This window comes from Callorhinus ursinus, unplaced genomic scaffold, assembly GCF_003265705.2.
Source record: "Callorhinus ursinus isolate GAN/ISIS: 27379988/994484 unplaced genomic scaffold, GSC_fseal_2.0 scaffold9, whole genome shotgun sequence".
Classification (NCBI taxonomy): domain Eukaryota; kingdom Metazoa; phylum Chordata; class Mammalia; order Carnivora; family Otariidae; genus Callorhinus; species Callorhinus ursinus.
In genome coordinates, this window is record NW_027397071.1 from 30,212,091 (window position 1) to 30,229,065 (window position 16,975).

The 16,975-nt window shown below is 43.3% G+C and overlaps 1 long non-coding RNA gene across 2 annotated transcripts; it reads right to left on the reverse strand.

Moving 5' to 3' along the window:
• Positions 1 to 2,430: 2,430 nt before the first annotated feature.
• LOC112824336 (uncharacterized) lies at positions 2,431 to 10,565 on the reverse strand. 2 transcript variants are annotated; one of them, XR_003208392.2, is made up of 5 exons: positions 9,964 to 10,565; positions 9,741 to 9,858; positions 9,043 to 9,128; positions 8,470 to 8,662; positions 2,431 to 3,116 (listed from the first exon to the last, which is right to left on the reverse strand). It is a non-coding gene; the product is annotated as an uncharacterized lncRNA (long non-coding RNA). The 2 variants fall into 2 exon arrangements; XR_003208393.2 differs by lacking the exons at positions 9,043 to 9,128; positions 9,741 to 9,858 and having other exon boundaries at positions 2,958 to 3,116; positions 9,964 to 10,544.
• Positions 10,566 to 16,975: the final 6,410 nt, after the last annotated feature.

Below are 16,975 nucleotides of genomic sequence, written 5' to 3' on the forward strand. Positions count from 1 at the left end.
ACCAAGGAGAAGGGAGAATGAGTGAAGACCAATATTAAAACCTCTCAGGGGAGGCCTGGTTGGCTTGGTTAAGCATCTGCCTTCAGCTCAGGTCATGATCCCAGGGTCCTGGGATCCAGCCCTGCATCGAGTTCCCTGCAGGGAGCCTGCTTCTTCCTCTGCCTGCCACTACCCCTGCTTGTGCTCTTTCTCTCTTTCTCTGACAAATAAATAAATAAAATCTTAAAAAAAAAAAACAACTCAGGATTATTGTTCTTATTCTAAGACTTAAATATTTTAATCCCAGGGCTGGAAAAGTGGAAGGTTCTTGAACAAGCATTGCACAAAATGTAACGAATAGGATGGTCTCCATTTTTCTGCCGCATAAGCTCCCCTTTTGGATGTGAGGAGCATGCTGTCTGTCAGATTATCTGTATGACTGTGGGGACTGGGCAGGTTTATGAGGGGAAGAGAAGAAATGGCGATTATAAAGTTGAGTGTAGGGGATAGTTTTGTTTGTTTTTTAGCTAAGGAGCATCCATTTCACTTCCTAAGGGTACTTCATTTCCTTTTGAAGAAGGATCTCTTTCCTGTTGGATTCAGTCTGTCATCCATGGGGACTGTAATTAAGAGTCTGTCCTCCCTTGAGGCCCAAGTTAAACCAATAAAATGTTTTCTTCCTAGAATTAGACTCTTGGGGGAGGGTGCCTGGGTGGCTCAGTCAGTTAAGCATCTGACTCTTGATTTTGGCTCAGATTATGATCTTGGGGTCATAAGATCGAGCCCCACATCAGGCTCCGTGCTGAGCATAGAGCCCTGCTTGAGATTCTCTCTCTCCCTCTGCCCCTTCCCTTGCTCACACGCTCTCTCGAAAGGGAAGGAAGGAAGGCAGGAAGGGAGGAAGGGAGGGAAAGAAAGAAAAAAAAGAAAAGAAAAGAAAAAGATGAAAGAAAGAAAGAGAGAGAGAGAGAAAGAAAGAAAGAGAAAGAAAAAGAAAGAGAAAAAAAGAAAGAAAAAGAAAGAAAGAAAGAAAGAGAAAGAAAGAAAGAGAAAAAGAAAGAAAGAAAGAAAGAGAAAGAAAGAGAAAAAGAAAAGGAAAGGAAAGGAGAAAGAAAAAAGAGAATTAGGCTTGAGCACAGAGATCTAGAAACTTAAAACATTTGCTGTTTGGAGGTGACCTTCTAGCCATACCATGCCTGCTCTGAGATCACTGTGGTGTTCCTGGGACCCAGTCATCCATTAATTAACTCAATAGTGGGATCCCAATAGTTGTCTAATATGTTTCTTTTTCCATAATTTGATCAGAGTTGTTTCTGTTACATATAACTGTTAGTGTGATAATGGTGGTACAAGAGAACATTATCAGAATACAGTTCTGACATCTTTTAATACTTTGGACCAAAGCCATTAAATGAATCCAAGAATAAACACCAGTTACAATTTGACCTTAGGAGTTCAATTATGATTGACTTTCCTGACATGGAAATGTGTAACATTCACATGTGGATCTTCGTAGGGATCAATAGCTCAAAATATCACTGTTTTGATGGTCATCTGTATCAAAAAGAAACCAAAACCACACCTTCAACTTTGTCTTTCATTGTAGCCATAGTAAAAAGGACTAAAAATGATGATCAGCCTTACTACTGGCCAAAGACAAATTAAAATAAGTACTGTGTTCTTGTCAATCAGTTCTGCCAAAATTTTAAAAACTGGCACTCTCCATTGTTGATGAGAATGTGAACAAAGGGTACTCTTTCATAGTTGGTAGAAGTGCAAATTGGTCAATCTTCCTGGAAGGCAGTTTGGCAGTGTCTATCAAAATTTAACACATGCATACTCTTGATCCAGCAGTTCTCCTTAGAAAGAAAAACAGCAAAAAGATACAAGTATAAGAATGTTCATTGTGACATTAACTTGTACTATCAAAATATTAGAAACAATGTAAATGTTCCTTAATAGACTGAATATAGTATGGTATAGTTTTCCTGATTCATGATTCATTCAGGAACCATTATAAAAAATGTGGTTGATATGTATGTAATAGAAGTAGAATCCACAATATTTTAATGAGTGCAAAAAACAAATGACAGAATAATGTGAATAAAAAATTCTTTAAAAAAACACAAAACTATACATAAACTTTATGAGTATATGTATACATATGTAAATATGTCTGAATGTGCATAGACAAGATCCAGAAGTATCCATACTGAACAGATATTGCTGGTTACTCTTGATGAATGGGGAGAAGCAATGGAATGGGAAGTAAAGAAGGGGAAGTTTGATTTTTTATTTTCCTTTTTTGATATTACTTGAATTTTTATTACCTTTGTGTTACCCTTATAATTTAAAAAAGTTGAATAACTTTGGTAATTTAAAAAAGAACAAAAAATGAATAAAAACTATTAAAATGTAAAGAAATAATCAGAAACCAGGCCAAGTAACCTTTCCAGAGGTTTTGACCCACTTGTCTAGACAAAAGTGTGGTCAATCCTAGTAATTGAAAGCTGAGGGACTAGCTATACCGAGGACACAGCCAAGTTTCTGTAAGAGAACCACCCAGGCAGGCCAGAGGAGCTCCTCCTGGAAGCTTTACCCTGGGCTGGGTGGAAATCACCCCCTACAGGAATTAGAATTGCGCATTTGATTGTTTTTATTGGCTCTGCCCTTCTTACTTTGAATACCTCCTTCTTTTGTTCATGAACGTTTAATTTGTCATCTTGTTTATGGCTGAAGCAAGATTCCTGTCTATCTAATGAACTTAATGATTCTGACGTGAGTGTCTAACAGACAGTAATTAGAACCTCTTTGGCTCACTGGGATGGCATACTACCACCAGGTGCCTGCTTTTCATGCTGCCTTGTTTGGACAGAAAGTTTATTTATTTGTATTCTACTTTATTCCAAAACACATTGTAGGTCAAATACGCTGTTTTTGTTTTTGTTTTTAAATCAGAAAATGGTGAATGAGAGAAAAATAAGAATATAAAAACAAGATTAAGGCAACAATGAAGTTGCCACACAGGCTACATGCTTACCTAGTTTTATGTACTTCATTTGGTTCTGAGTTTCCTAGTGGCCGAGGTAAAGGTGGACATGATCAGGTACAGAATTAAAGTGATAGTCTTGGTTTTCCTGAGCAATAAAAAAAGACAAATTTCTAAGTAAGAATGGATATATACATATACATATGTGGGGGGGGGGCAGTGCTGAGAAGGAAAGCATTCTACTATAGTCTCATGGACTTGAGAGTGAATCCTGACTAGTGTCAGTCAACTGATGGGCCTTTTCCAAGGCTGCAGTAGTTTCCTTCTTTCAAATGAACCCTGAGTCACTTTGACCCCTTGAATTTCTGCCCCTCCTCTCCAGAGGAATGCTCATCCCTTCTCTCAAAACCATAAGCCTGGGGAAGAATGCTACTTTGTTCAAGTTATTCTTGGTTATTTTGGAACTTCCTAAACCTCCTGTCATGTGGTTCCAAGTTTAACCATAGCCACTTTGGACATGGTTTTGTTTCCACAGTGATGTGTGTCAGCAACCACAGAGTGAGCTTCTTGTATTTTTATATCAATATGATACCCTTTGTTTATTTGTTCCTCAGAGGTTTCACTTTCGCTTGTGTAATGGGCTATGGCACTTTACAGTCATTACCTCATGCTGGGATCTCCTTTTTCTTTGTACCTCCTGATGCGTCATATTCTTGACTCTACTCCCTTGGATCTCTTAGATACAATGCTCTGAGCTGGTGGGTGGGAGTGGGTGGGAGCCAGATTATCTGATGATTTCTCCACCCTTCCTCACACCAGAGCCGCTTAGGATTGTCACCACACCGTTTCTGTACTCAGTCTTTTGGCATCTTTCAGACTGCACACTGGCTTAAAACTACAGCCACTACCAAAAGCAATGAGTTTAGATGGGGCTGGAAGACTCCAGGCTCCCCTCTGGGTTGGACACTGAGCAGGCAGAGTCTTCTGAACTCTGGAGCTACATTGACTATTCCCACAGGGTCTGCAGCTGGAAGTGGTCAGTCTCCTATGTGTACCCCTGTCCAAGCCTACACTATTAAGAAGATCTTGAAGGAAACCTACATCTTAATATATGACCGTTCCTTCACTTGGGGCTCATTTTCCTGAGCTCCTCCATATTCTTATATACAGCTGTTTACTTAGATGTCTGATAAGCTTCTCAAGCTTAACATGCCCAAAACAGAACTCCTGCTTCATGTTCCCACCTCACCCCCACCCAAGTGTTAGAGAAGAGTAGAACTCTTCTCCATCTTGGAAAATGGCACTACCCTTCACCTAATTGCTCAATCAAAAAATAGGAATTATGCATGATTCCTCCTTTTCTTTCCTTCACCTTTTACATCAAAAAATAGCTAAATCCAAACAATTTTCTCCATATGCACAGCAATCATCCTGGTCTGAGTTTCTGTCATCTCATGCCTGGACAACTGAAATCACCAATGAGGCTCCTTGCTTCCATTCTTTTCCCACTACAGTCCATTCCCACACCACACAGTGGCCAAGGTAACAGAGCACACTGCTTCCTACACTTAAAATCTTCCAATGACTTCCTACTGCTCTCAGGAAAAAAAAAAAAAAAAATCCCATTTCTCCTGCCCACCTCTCAGATCACATCTCATATCACTCTCCATGTCACTCATGGAACTCCAGACACACTGGCTTCTTTCTCTTCCTTGAAAATGCCACATTATTTCTCATTCAGTGCCCTTGTACTTGCTATATTCTTTGCTTAGGATGTGTTCTTTCACTTGACTTTTTATCATTGAGGTCTCACTTCTTCAATGAAATCCTCGTCCAGATATATCTACTAAATAACCCTTTTACTTCTTCATATCACTTCTTATAATCAAAAAGGATCTTGAGTATTAGTTTGTTCACTTGTTTATTATTTGCCTTCTTCATCCAGAACACAAGGTCAATAAAGACAAGGATTTTGTCTATTTCATTCACAACTGTATCTCTGGTGAATTTTTTAAATAAATAGGTGTATGAAGTAATGGACAAGCAAATGCTATAGCACATGTGTTAGTTCAACTTAACAAACATTTATTGGGCATCAACTATGTACCAGGCACTTTGCCAGATGCTTTAGATTCAAAGATGCCTTCAGCTCAGGTCATGATCCTGGAGTCCTGGGATCGAGTCCCACATTGGGCTCCCTGCTCGGCGAGGGGCCTGCTTCTCCCTCTAACCCTCCCCACTCTCATGTGCTCTCTCTCTTTCTCTCTCATTCTCACTCTCTCAAATAAATAAATAAATCTTCTAAAAAAATAGATTCAAAGATTAAACAAGCCTACTTCTTTCCCTTAATTCTGGAAATATTTTAGCCCCTTTTCTCTAAATACTGCCTTTCTCACGTTTCTATTTTTTTTCTTCCTGACCTCTTTAACATCTTGTTTCCCATTTCTTTGCCTTCCCCTTTTTTGCTTCAGTAATGGCTTCAGATTTATCTTCCAGTTCTCTAATTCTCTCTTTATCTGTATCTATTGTACTTGCTTCCTGTTTCTAATTTTAATAATTATCCTAACTATTTTCAGAAGTAGTATTTGGCTTTTTTCTCAATTCTTCCTGGTCTTTTTAGATTCTGTTTATTCTTTTTTCATGTTTTTGTTTCCCCTTTCTTTTGCTTTAAACATTTTAAACAATTGATATTTGGTATACAAGAACTGTTATATAATGTCTAATTCTGTTCATTGTGGTTTCTACTGGTTTTCACTCAGGGTAGCTTGTGTGTTTCCTAGCGTGGTTATCATTTTAATTGTGATCTTATGTTCACTGGGACATTATCTGTTAGACTCCTATGAAGCTTGTGGAATGTCCTTCCACAAAGGAGCTGCTTCTTCCAGGTGCCCTGGTATGCTACCAACCTAGGGCCAATTTAAACTAATTTACAGCTGAAGTTTCCCAGACAATGTAGATAGTATAAATTTCAAATCCTACACTTGTGTGAGGAAAAGATTGTGTTTTAACATCTTATGAGTCCAGGCTAAGACAGACAAAGTTTCTCATTTCTCTTCATTGCAGATAGGTAGGCTTTTTTTCTAGTCTATTCTTTCATTTAGTATGTATCCTTTTGTGAGTCTCACTTTTATGCAGAATTCTCTGTTCCAACTCTCCATCTTTTGAGGGCACTAAGCCTGGTCTCGTGTCTCCCATAATGCCCCTAAAACCAAGCCTCAAAGTCACTGGGATAGACAGGCTTCCCAAAGCAGCAGAGCTCAGTGGCAATTTACCATTTTGAATCCCAGTCCATGTGCATACACACGTGTGTGATGAGGATTTCCCTAATTTGCATGAGAGTTTGACTATGCATTTAAAAGTATATTTGTTATATTTTATCTAGGACATCCAGATGTTCTGTCTTAGAGCTAGAAACACAATACTCTGCCTTCTATGAACATGTGATATAGTTTTGGAAGACAGAAACATCCATTTATCCAACCATCAACATTTTTATTGGTTTTTCTGTATTAGACACTAATAACCAGGTACACTTAAAAATATGCTTAGAGACATGCCCACAGTGATGTTAGGATGTAGGGGTAAACAATTCTAATGGGGGATCTGGGAAGGTTTTGCAGATAAAAAGGTGTTGGAGCTGGATAATAATAATAATACCTACCTTTGGTCTCATGCTTACTCTGGACCAAGCACTGTGGCAAGTACTTAACATGTATGGTCACAATATCCTTACAAGAAAGCATAAGGTAGGTACTATTCTTAGCATCTCAATTTTACAGCTGAAGCATAGAGAATTTGAGTAATGTTCCCCATCATATAGAAAGCAATTGGCAGTGCCTGGATATGAATTCAAGCAGTTTGAGTCCTGATCCAGGGCTTTTAGCTACTATGCTGTATTGTGCTTGAACAGACAGGGATTGGGGGAGGGCCTTCCATCCTGGAAGAAAATAATGCCTATATCCTAGACGACTGTGAGGATTAGTTGAGATACTGTAAGGAAAACAACATGACAAGCACTCCATAAATGCCTACTTTGTTTTCTCTTTCCCTTTGTACCATCAACTTGTCATAAATTCCTTTAGGGATGGAGCCGTACTATATCCATGAAGACAGCTTCGACAGCTTCACTCCCACAGAGCCTGGTATTGACTAGTGGTTAATCCCTTGGCTGATTTGTCGATGAAACTAAATGTTACTTTGATAGTAGCTTTAGTACTTAGAATTGTATTGCAGTGCAGTTCTCAAAGCACTTTTACATCTATCAGCTCAGTTTATCAGCACATCAGTTCTCGGAGGTAGGGCACATATTTGGCTTTAGTGACAAATGAAAGTTTTACTGAGGTGGGAATAGCATAGTCTTGGGAGAAGGCTGTGTGAACTCTGTGTAACTGGATGAAAAAGACCAAAAAAGACTGACTATGGCACTCTAGATAGCCTTAGGAAGGAAGTGGTGGCAGGAGGCCAGGCTTCGATTCCTGAATGGTCTCTCTAGCTCCAATCTTGTCATCAGCCATCTGTGAGAACCATCTCTTTGAGTCTTAGCTGCCTCCTGATTCAGTCACTGCTAAATTCTTGAAGTGGGCTTCCCTTCACATGATGCCTATCACACTTTGTGGTCAGTGTTCCTCTTTAGACTGAGCTCTGTGAGAGCAGAGACTCCTTATTCACTGGTTGTAACTCCAGCATCTAGAACAGATGTGACATAGGTGATCAAATATCTAGTAAACAAATGATGAATGAATTATTTGGATAAAAAGGAAAGGAGAGAGGAGAAACAAGTTCAGCGTCATAGATTCAGATCTCAGGAATGGGGAGAGGAAGCAAGCAGGAACCATGAGAAGGTTGAGCCAGAAAGACGGTCCTGCCAGAATGCAGCACTCGATGAGCTAAGTGTGGTCATGTCTGATTACAAAGCACTTTTAAGAGTCAGGGGGCTTCCCCGGTGACTTTAATCACAGCCTGTCCTTTCCATTTGTTTGGCCCCACCTTATTTTAAAGGTAGCACACACATAAAAGGTAGCACTGGCTTTGCCCAACGGGCCACAAATTCCAGAGAGGTGAGAAAGCTGGATTAGAGGCATGTGTATCAGTGAGATTTTACACCGGTGAGGGATTGCAGAGCACTTTGTGAACATGGCCCAAATCAGCTTTCATCTGCGAAATAAGCCTCCATTCCTCTGGGATCCCCTTTCTCTCCCTCTTCAAAGTCCTAGGTCAAAGTTCAACCTCTTGTACTGGCTTGAACATCTACGTGCATTTCTGGGTTCGCGTCTGTGGGCAGCTTGCCCTTCCTCTTCACCGTGGTACTTCCCTTTCCTTCTCCCTTGCTCAGGGTCTACTTTAGCAGACTTCCACCGACCTAAGAAGCCACAGGCCGCCAGGAAACAGCCCTTCCTTTTGTCTGGAGCATTACGATACAGGGTTAGGTTTGGCCCAAGGAACAGCATAATTAGATCAGCAGATCAACCCGAAAGTTATAGAAACAAGATGTGCTTACCCACCATTACAAAGGGATGCTGTGGTTCTTTCCACTTGGTTGAATGACCTACATTAAAACTTTCAGATCTTGGGTGCAGGTAGAGTCTTTGGGATCAACAAGATGGGGATCTAAACGCACATCCCAGGAGAGAACCAGCTACCAGCTGTAGCTCATCTCACGTCTGAAGCGTCTCCTCACCCAACTAGGAAAATGACCTAATTGTGTACAGACAACAGCAATTGTACAGGGAAAATAATACAGTAATGCAAATATTCAAACCAAATTGGAAAAGCAAAGCAAGAAGGAGCCAGAAAACATTAGATCATTCAGATTGCAACCTGGCCAACTTCAGCATCTGGGCGTGCATCCTCTGTCCAGCTTTTGTTCACATACCATCCCTAATGCTTCTTTGCATTTATAGAATCATGGCTCGGTATTTGCACAAAACCCTTTGTGTGACTGCATTCTAAGGAACAAGGTTCTCACAGTGTCCCTTCAGAAGGGTCAGAGAATTCTCCAGTGGAATGCTTTAATAGGCCTCCGGTTCAGAAAGGGCCTTTCTCTCACTGAAGGGAGGGGTAGGGGAGTGATGTACCTTTGGCCAGCATATATGTTTTAATTATGTGACCAGGGCAGGCCTTGCTCATTTTCCTTCCTCACTGGGTCATTTTCACCTTAGTTCTGAAAACAAAAAACAATTGATTAAAAAAAGAGCCTTCCTGACTGAAACCCTGGATCTCCTCTTTGGATTTGGCCAAGAAGCAGGGATGTCTCCGTCCCCCCGCCCCCACCCCATATCTTAAAGCTGGTTCAAATTCGCCTGAGTCTGAGGAATAATGTGGTCTCCCTGTGCACCCTTATTTGTGTGTCTCCGATGAGCGGTCCCCATCCCCTTCTATGGGGAAGTCACAGGCTCTGGAATCTGCAGCCCTGGGCAGAACCCGGCTCTGCCACCGCAGGATCTTGGACAGGACAGATACCTCTGAAAGCTTTGGATCTCTCATGGGTTAAAGCAGAAGAATCATACTGCCTCCTGGGTTTGTGAGGATGAAATCTTCTGAAGAGCTTCTCAGAGCGCCTGGCACCTCCGAAGTATTCCAGAAGTGGCAGGCTTTCTTGTTATCACCACTTGGCTGTCCCTCAACCTCCTACCTGCCACCTCAGTAGATCATCGGGTACCTCAGCACAAGCCCAGTGAGGAAGCAGCCAAGGAACATCTTCTTCAGGTTTTAGCACCTGGTCATAAGAAGTTTCTCGGGTTCGCGAATGTGCAGCCCGGAGAATGGCATTTACCTGGTGAACTCCTTCCCCCTTCAGCTAGTGAGTGCTGGACCTTCCTATAGGAACAGGAGCCGGTCACCGCACAACCCCAACTGACTAGTTGCTTGAGATGTCTTCATCTCTGAGGCATCTGCATTTGTCAGGACAGAGGAAGCGCTTAAAAAGCCTGGGCTCCGGGGAGGAGAGAGAAGCAGAGGGGAAAGCAGGGACCGCAGACAGACAAACCCGCCTTTACCTGCATCACGGCAGCCGATGCCTCCAAACCCAGCCGGTCCCCTGGAGGCGCAACCGGGGAGTCACCGCACAGGTCGCACGGGGCTACAGATAGGTTCCCCCGCACCCTAGCCGCCAGGGGCCACGCGAAGTAGAGTAAAAGGGAAAAAAAAGTCCTGGATTCAAGTCCCTCCACTCTTCCTTTCCAGCCGTGTCACCTTGGGCCAGTGGCTGTCTTCCCGGAGGGTGGAGGCCTTCGTTGGTACAAAATGTGGCTAATCCCGCCGCGGGAGGCTGGTGCGGAGGATGAAACGGGCCGCGGCGGGCACTGCGCCTGGGCGTGCGGAGGGAGCGCGCGGGGATGGCAGGGACGGGCTGACCGCGCGGCAGCGGGAGGGCGGGGAGGGGCCAGCAGCACCCCCCCTTCCCCACAGCCACGCGCCGTCCTGCGGGGTGGGTCGCGCCCGGCCTCCCGCGGGAACCCGACCCGGCGTGGTGGCCAGCGCCGCTCTGGGTTCCACGAGGCCAGGCGCGCGGCCCCGGGGTCCCCGCGTGCTCTAGCGCCAGCGGCGGGAGCTCCTGGGCGGGGACTGGCGCTCGCGCGGAGGGCAGTAGCCGTTGTCCCGCAGGAGGCCCGCGCCGCCCCGATGGCTCATCGGTCACCGGATGGGGGCCCTGCTTAGTCACAAGTGTTGCAACCCAGGTTCTGTTCTAAAACTATTAAAAAGGAAAGAGAAAACATTTAAAGAAAAGAACCAAGTGTATGTTTGTATTTGTTACCATGGGATTCGGTTCAACTGTATACAGATGTCGTTTTTGTTTTGGGGGGTTTTTTTGGTTTTTTGGGTTTTCTTTCTTTCTTTCTTTTAAACCTTTCAAGCTGTGTACTGCAGTGGACAAAGATTACACCATGTTTGTGTTGCAGTGTTGCTATGGAAGTGCATATGGTTTTATTTGGTGGAAATTTGCAGAGAAATTGAAGGAAGTCAGACGCATGCATGAAAAACAAACGCGAAGTTTCAGAGAACAGGCTTCCGAACAAACACTGGAATTAAGGGGGTCTCTCGACAATAACTTAAAATCTGGAATACTGGTGCATGAGTGCAGCTCCACCTGCCTGGGTCCTAACCGAGGAGGCAGGGGAGTTAGGGTCAGACAGTGGAGTTTAATCCGATCTGCCACTAACTGGCCAGGTGTCTGGCCAAGTTACTGGGCCATGGCTGGTCTTTTTTTCCTATCTCTGAAACAGAGAGCAGTTACCCTTACCGTGCATCACTCTTGTTGAGCGAAAATGAGGTAAGAGGTCATGAGCACCATACATTGTAAGTGCTCATTAAACGGTAGTGGTCATTCTGGAGTGGTAACAGCATCCCATTTACGTTCCATTATGTGGGCTCATTCATCAAGCTGTCTTTTGGGCTTTGAGGTTTGGAGCACTTTGGAGGAGCCAGGGGTGTTCAGTGCTGGCCAAACTTGGTTTTGTGTCGTCACAAAATTGTCGTCAGACTGGACAATTGCTGAAAAGTGTATACTTCAGCTGTCAAGGGTCACCCCCTGCAAACAATGAGGATGCTGAGTCTCAGCAAGTTGGTGACACTGTCAGCTGGACCAGTGCGTTCCTCTCAGCATTTGGCTCTGATCTCCCCACTCCATGTCACCAGCAGCTGTCAGCACAGGCCTGAGCACCTCCAAGAGAACAGAAGGCCCATCTCCAAAGTGCTCACACCTGCTTCCTACTCTGAATGAACACTTTGGAGGGCTGGATGATAATTATAATTGTAATGTTTTAAAACCTTCATTTAAATCTTCAAGTTTAATTCATGTAGATCGAAATCTTCCAGGAAAATACTCTGTATACATTTTTTTGTATGGCTTGCGTTTTGAAAGATTCACAGACCTGTTGAAAGGTTGTCTGCACCACCCTACCCCCAACCCCTTTCTCCAGTATACACACTGGAGGTTGGCAGAGTATACAGAGAGCTTGTGCTAACCTTTATCAAGTTACTGGATCTAACCGAGCCTCTGTTTTCTGATCTGGAAAATGAAGATGCTGGATTAGGTGATTTCTGAAGGCCTTCTAGACCTACGTGGCTATGACAGTATGGCATTCATCTATCTTGAGTAGAATACAAGAGGTCTCTTTCAGCATTCTAGACTGTTGATGATCTAACCTACATTAGGAAACAATGAGAAAAAAGTCTGTATCCTCCCTCAACCTGAGTGCTCTAGTTTCTCTCAGCTCCTTGAAGGGCCTTTAAAAAAAAGCATCTAAAATATACTGACTCACCCATGCTTTTCACAGGCATGCTTTTCATGGGCATGGGACCTTGCCCCAAGCTGGGGACTCCACAGTTGGGCAAACTGTTCCTCACCCTCCCGGCACGTGTGTAGTGCTGATTGAATGGACTTTTGTCTTTGCGTCTGCTTTCTTAACACCTTCATTAGGACTGAAGTCACTTTTCTAAAACTAATGAATAGTAGAAAAGGGGAGGGGGACCTAACCAATTTTGTTTTTAAACTATATGCCATATAACTTTGTCTTCAGTCTGTCTATAATTCAATTGAAGTGTTTTTTTTTTTCTGACAAAATTAAGAGACATATGTTCACTCACTCAGTCTACATAATAGGATGGTCAAGGTGTGTGTTTAGACAGGAAATGTGTAAATCTCTTTTTATGTATGTATTATTGCTATAATCGTAAACTTGAAAAAAAAATGTCTGCCATAAATGGTCACTGGCACCAGTCACCTCATTAGTGCAATAAGTATTGCCTCTCACATTAAACACATTAGCATGTTTTGCTGGCTAATGATGTTAACTGTGTGTCTAATGATAGGATTACTAATGACTCTCAAAGCTCATAACTTCTCCCCTTCTTTCTGCCCCACAACTGTTGTGGTCCTGTGTCACACATTGGCCGAGGCAGGGGAATGAAAGTCAGCTCACCGGCTCTGCTCCCAGCTGTGTGTCACACACCAACTGTGTGCCTCTGGACAAGCCTTTTACCCTTTCTGGTCCTGGGGTTCCTCACCTGAAAAACAAAGGACTCCGTGTTGGGCCATCTCTAAGGTACATTCTGGCATGGACAGTCAAGGATCCTGCCATCCTCCAGCCTGGAGAGGCTCTCTGCTGCCAGCTACTGTTGACTCTTGGAACTTCTATTCCCACGGGGCTGGTTCCAGTCTACTGGTTCCAGTCTATACCAGCTCTAAAAATCCTTGGCCCTTGCCCTCTACTGTTCTTCCTAGAATCAAGAGGGCAGCTTTTGCTCAGACTTGGATTCAAAACCCCAGAGTCAATAAGAACCTGCTCCCATTTAAAGATGAACTCAAGAACTGTAGTCCTTCCTGGGGTAGGTAGATCATATTTCCTGTGTGTTTGCTCTGTCACCTGATGTTTGCTTATCTTCTATTCAGTCATTCGGGGTGAACATTCCATATTTTGCCCTCTTCAGATTCCAGCCAGTTGAGCTTGTGGGCCCTTATGAAAACTTTCCCTGTGGGCATTTTTCATCTCCATTCTCTTTTTTTTAGAGAAGTTTCCAAGAAGGAATGTGGAATACAGCCAAACAGGGTGGTAGATGGTTACCCAGGAGTGGCCTCCACAGGTTCCTGAGTCAGAGGAACAGCAACCTTTGGTGATAAAGACTAAAAGTTGGCTCTGGCCTTGGCAGACCCTCCTCTGTCCTTAACTAGCCTTGGGAGTATGTGGTCCTCCCCTGTATCTTTTCCTTTGCCTGCAGTGGGTATATAACACCTTTCAATAACTACCAGACTGAGAAGTCACCATAAAGTAGCATGCCTTAAACAGTACTCTGTAACTCATCAAAGAAAATCTTTATAAAGCATTTAAATGGAATATTCTGTCTGGACTTGGGATAAGGTTTGTTTTCAACTTCTCCCGTAAGCTCTTTATTCTTCTGTTCCTGTGTTTATTCTTTTTTTTTTTTTTTTTTCTCTCTCTCTCTCCTTCCACATCCTAAGTGAAAGCCAGGGGATGATTTCTGGATTATCTTGAGTTTTCAGCAAATTTTTGCTGCTAAATTACCCAAATGAGATCAGGATACCCTGGAGCCACTATACTTAATTTGTTACAGGTTGTCTCGTAAATAGAGAGGAGCTTTTCTGGGGAGGCCCATGCAGTGCAGCCTTCCAGGAGAAGGCCTCTGTGCGGAGAAGGAATGCAATGGGCCAAAGCAAGGAGCATGGTATTATTCTGGTAAAGCAGAGTCTGCCATAGGGCACATCCTCTGCCTCCCCCTCTTCTGCTGGACCCAGTGCAGGCAGCATGTGGTGCTTTGGAAAGGCCTTTCTGGAAAGGCGAACCACAAGAATGCAGTCCTGTGTGTTGCCTCCTGAGCCACTCAGGGCAGTGATGACTGGCCCCACACGAATGTGCCGATGGGTTCTGCCACTTAACTGCTCATATCTGGAAATAGATACTCGTGTCATTGCTAGACTAGGGATGGACGGGGGTGAGGTTGGGGACTGATTTGACAGTTAGGGATTTCGAATTCGTAAGTGGGCAGCCTAAGCTGGATAGCATGTCCAACTCTGGCCTGTTGGTACGTTGTTCCTGCCCTGTGTGCGACAGTTCCTTTCCCAAAAAGGTATTTTGTCCTGAGTCTTAGGGCAGAAGAGAGCAAACAGATGGAATGCATCAACTACATCTCTTTTTTTAGGCCCTTTGCTGATATTAGTTAAAGCTGCTTAGCTCTTCACTTGGAAGTAGTTTTGACTCCACTTTAAAAGTAACATTTGCAAAGGGAACGCAAACCAGTGCTTTGTCATGAATCCGCATGTTCAGGGAATCCAAGATTAGAGTTCTTGGCGGAGTGAAGGAGGCCGCAAGCAGCATGTCCTCCTGAGCCGCGGCTGCAGAGGTGCTGATCCGAGGGCAGGGCTGCTGTGCCTTTCTCCCCTCTCCTTGCTCCCATGGTACTTTCTGCACAGACCTCAACCCACGGCTGCTGGTTTTCATCACTTCTTCAGCTGGAGGTGCATTCTGGCCAGCTGTGGACTCTTTAAGGCATCACAGAGCCACTGAGAGGAATTCAAGGGTCTCGAGGGCAAGGTGGAGAGACTGTGCATACCACACGCAAGACCTCCAGCCAGCGGGGACGGGGCTTTCATTGATCCAAGGATATCGTTACGTGTCCCCCAAAATTCAGTGACGTGGGTGCATCTCCCCAGCATAATGGTGAATGAAAGGAGCCAGACACAAGAGTATGGGCAGTAGGATGCTTTCCATAAAACCTGCATACACAGACGAGTCTAATCTAGTCTGTTCAGGAGTCAGAAGAGTGGTTACCCTTGGTGAGGGAATGGATCATGTCTGGAACGGTGTTGGAAAGGGACTCCCGGGGAACTGGTGACGTTCTGTTTCTTGATGGGGGTGCTGGTTATACAGGTGTGTTCAGCTTTTGAAGATTTATCCAGCTGTAAACATACTTACAGTATATGTGCTTTTCTGTATGTACATCATATTTCAATAAAAATAATTAAGAGGCAGGTCTATGTACAGTGATGTGGAACTATCTCTAAGGTATATAGTTAAGCGGGAAATGCACATAACAGAGCAATATGCAGAATATGCTACTCATTGTGTAAAAAATATTTGTGTAGGTATGTAATTGTATATGGAAGGCCACTGGAAGAGTGGTTGCCCTGTGGTGCTTGGAGACAGAGGTAGGAGGAGAACTTGCTTTTTACTCTGTCTTTTTGTGCCTTTTGAGTTTTGTATCGTGTGTATGAGTAGAACATTAAAAAAATTTTTTTAAAGATTTTATTTATTTATTTGACAGAGAGAGACACAGTTAGAGAGGGAACACAAGCAGGGGGAGTGGGAGAGGGAGAAGCACGCTTCCCGCGGAGGAGGGAGCCCGATGTGGGGCTCGATCCCAGGACCCTGGGACCATGACCTGAGCCAAAGGCAGACGCTTAACAACTGAGGCACCCAGGCGCCCCAGAACATTAAAATTATTAATAAAATTATTCATTAAAACATTAATTAAAGAAGATATTATACTAAGTGAAATAAGACACAGAAGGACAAATACTGTATGATTTCACTTATATGAGGAACTTTAGAGTAGTCAAGTTCATAGAGACAGAAAATAACATGGTGGCTGCCAGAGGCTAGGGGAAGGAGGGGATGGGGAGTTTTTGTTTAATGGGTGCAGAGTTTCAGTTTGGGAAGATGAGAAAAGTTCTGGAGTTGGATGGTGGTGGTGATTGCACAAGAATATGGATTTACTAAATGTCTCCAAACTACACTTAAAAATGGTTAAAATGGTAAATCTCATGTTGTGTATATTAAAAATTAAAAATATATTAATTAAGGCTAAATAGTCATTTTTAAATGAAGGTAAATTTATATGTGCTGACTCTGTCATTTGCAGGCTATGTGACCTTAAGAAGTTCCTTAACCTCCCTGTGGCTCCATCTCTTGCTTTCCTATTTAAGATAGTATTAGTACCTATCTTATGGGGTTGTTGTAAAGACCAAATGGAAGAATACACGTAAAAAGCTTAGAATAGTCCTTGCAACATAAATGCTTAAGGAATGTTAATTATTTTTATTACCATTTTGGGCAGAATTCTTTGTGTGACACCATCTGTACGTGTGCGTGCATGCACACGCCTAACGTACTCATGCGTGTGTCCGTCATATATTTATCAAATACCTTCTGTGTGCTAGACATTGTGTTAAGGGTTAGCTAGACAGTGGTGAGCATACCCTGATGGGTAGAGATGGTGGTGTTGATAGGATTCCTTTTTATTTAGAGAGGTCACAGAAAATCTCTCCGGTAGGTGACAATTCTGAAGTAGATATTAGCAGAATAATGGAGCCAGCCTTGCAAAGACTAGAAGTGCTTTTCTGACAAAGGAATTAGAATATTATGAGATCCCAAGTTTGAAGGCCTCTTGTGGGTGAATAAGGAGGAGAGTAGTATCACAGGAGATTGGAATGTACATAGAAAGTTCTAGAAAAATGGGGAAGAAACTATTAAAAGTGGTTTCTCCCTGGGGAGT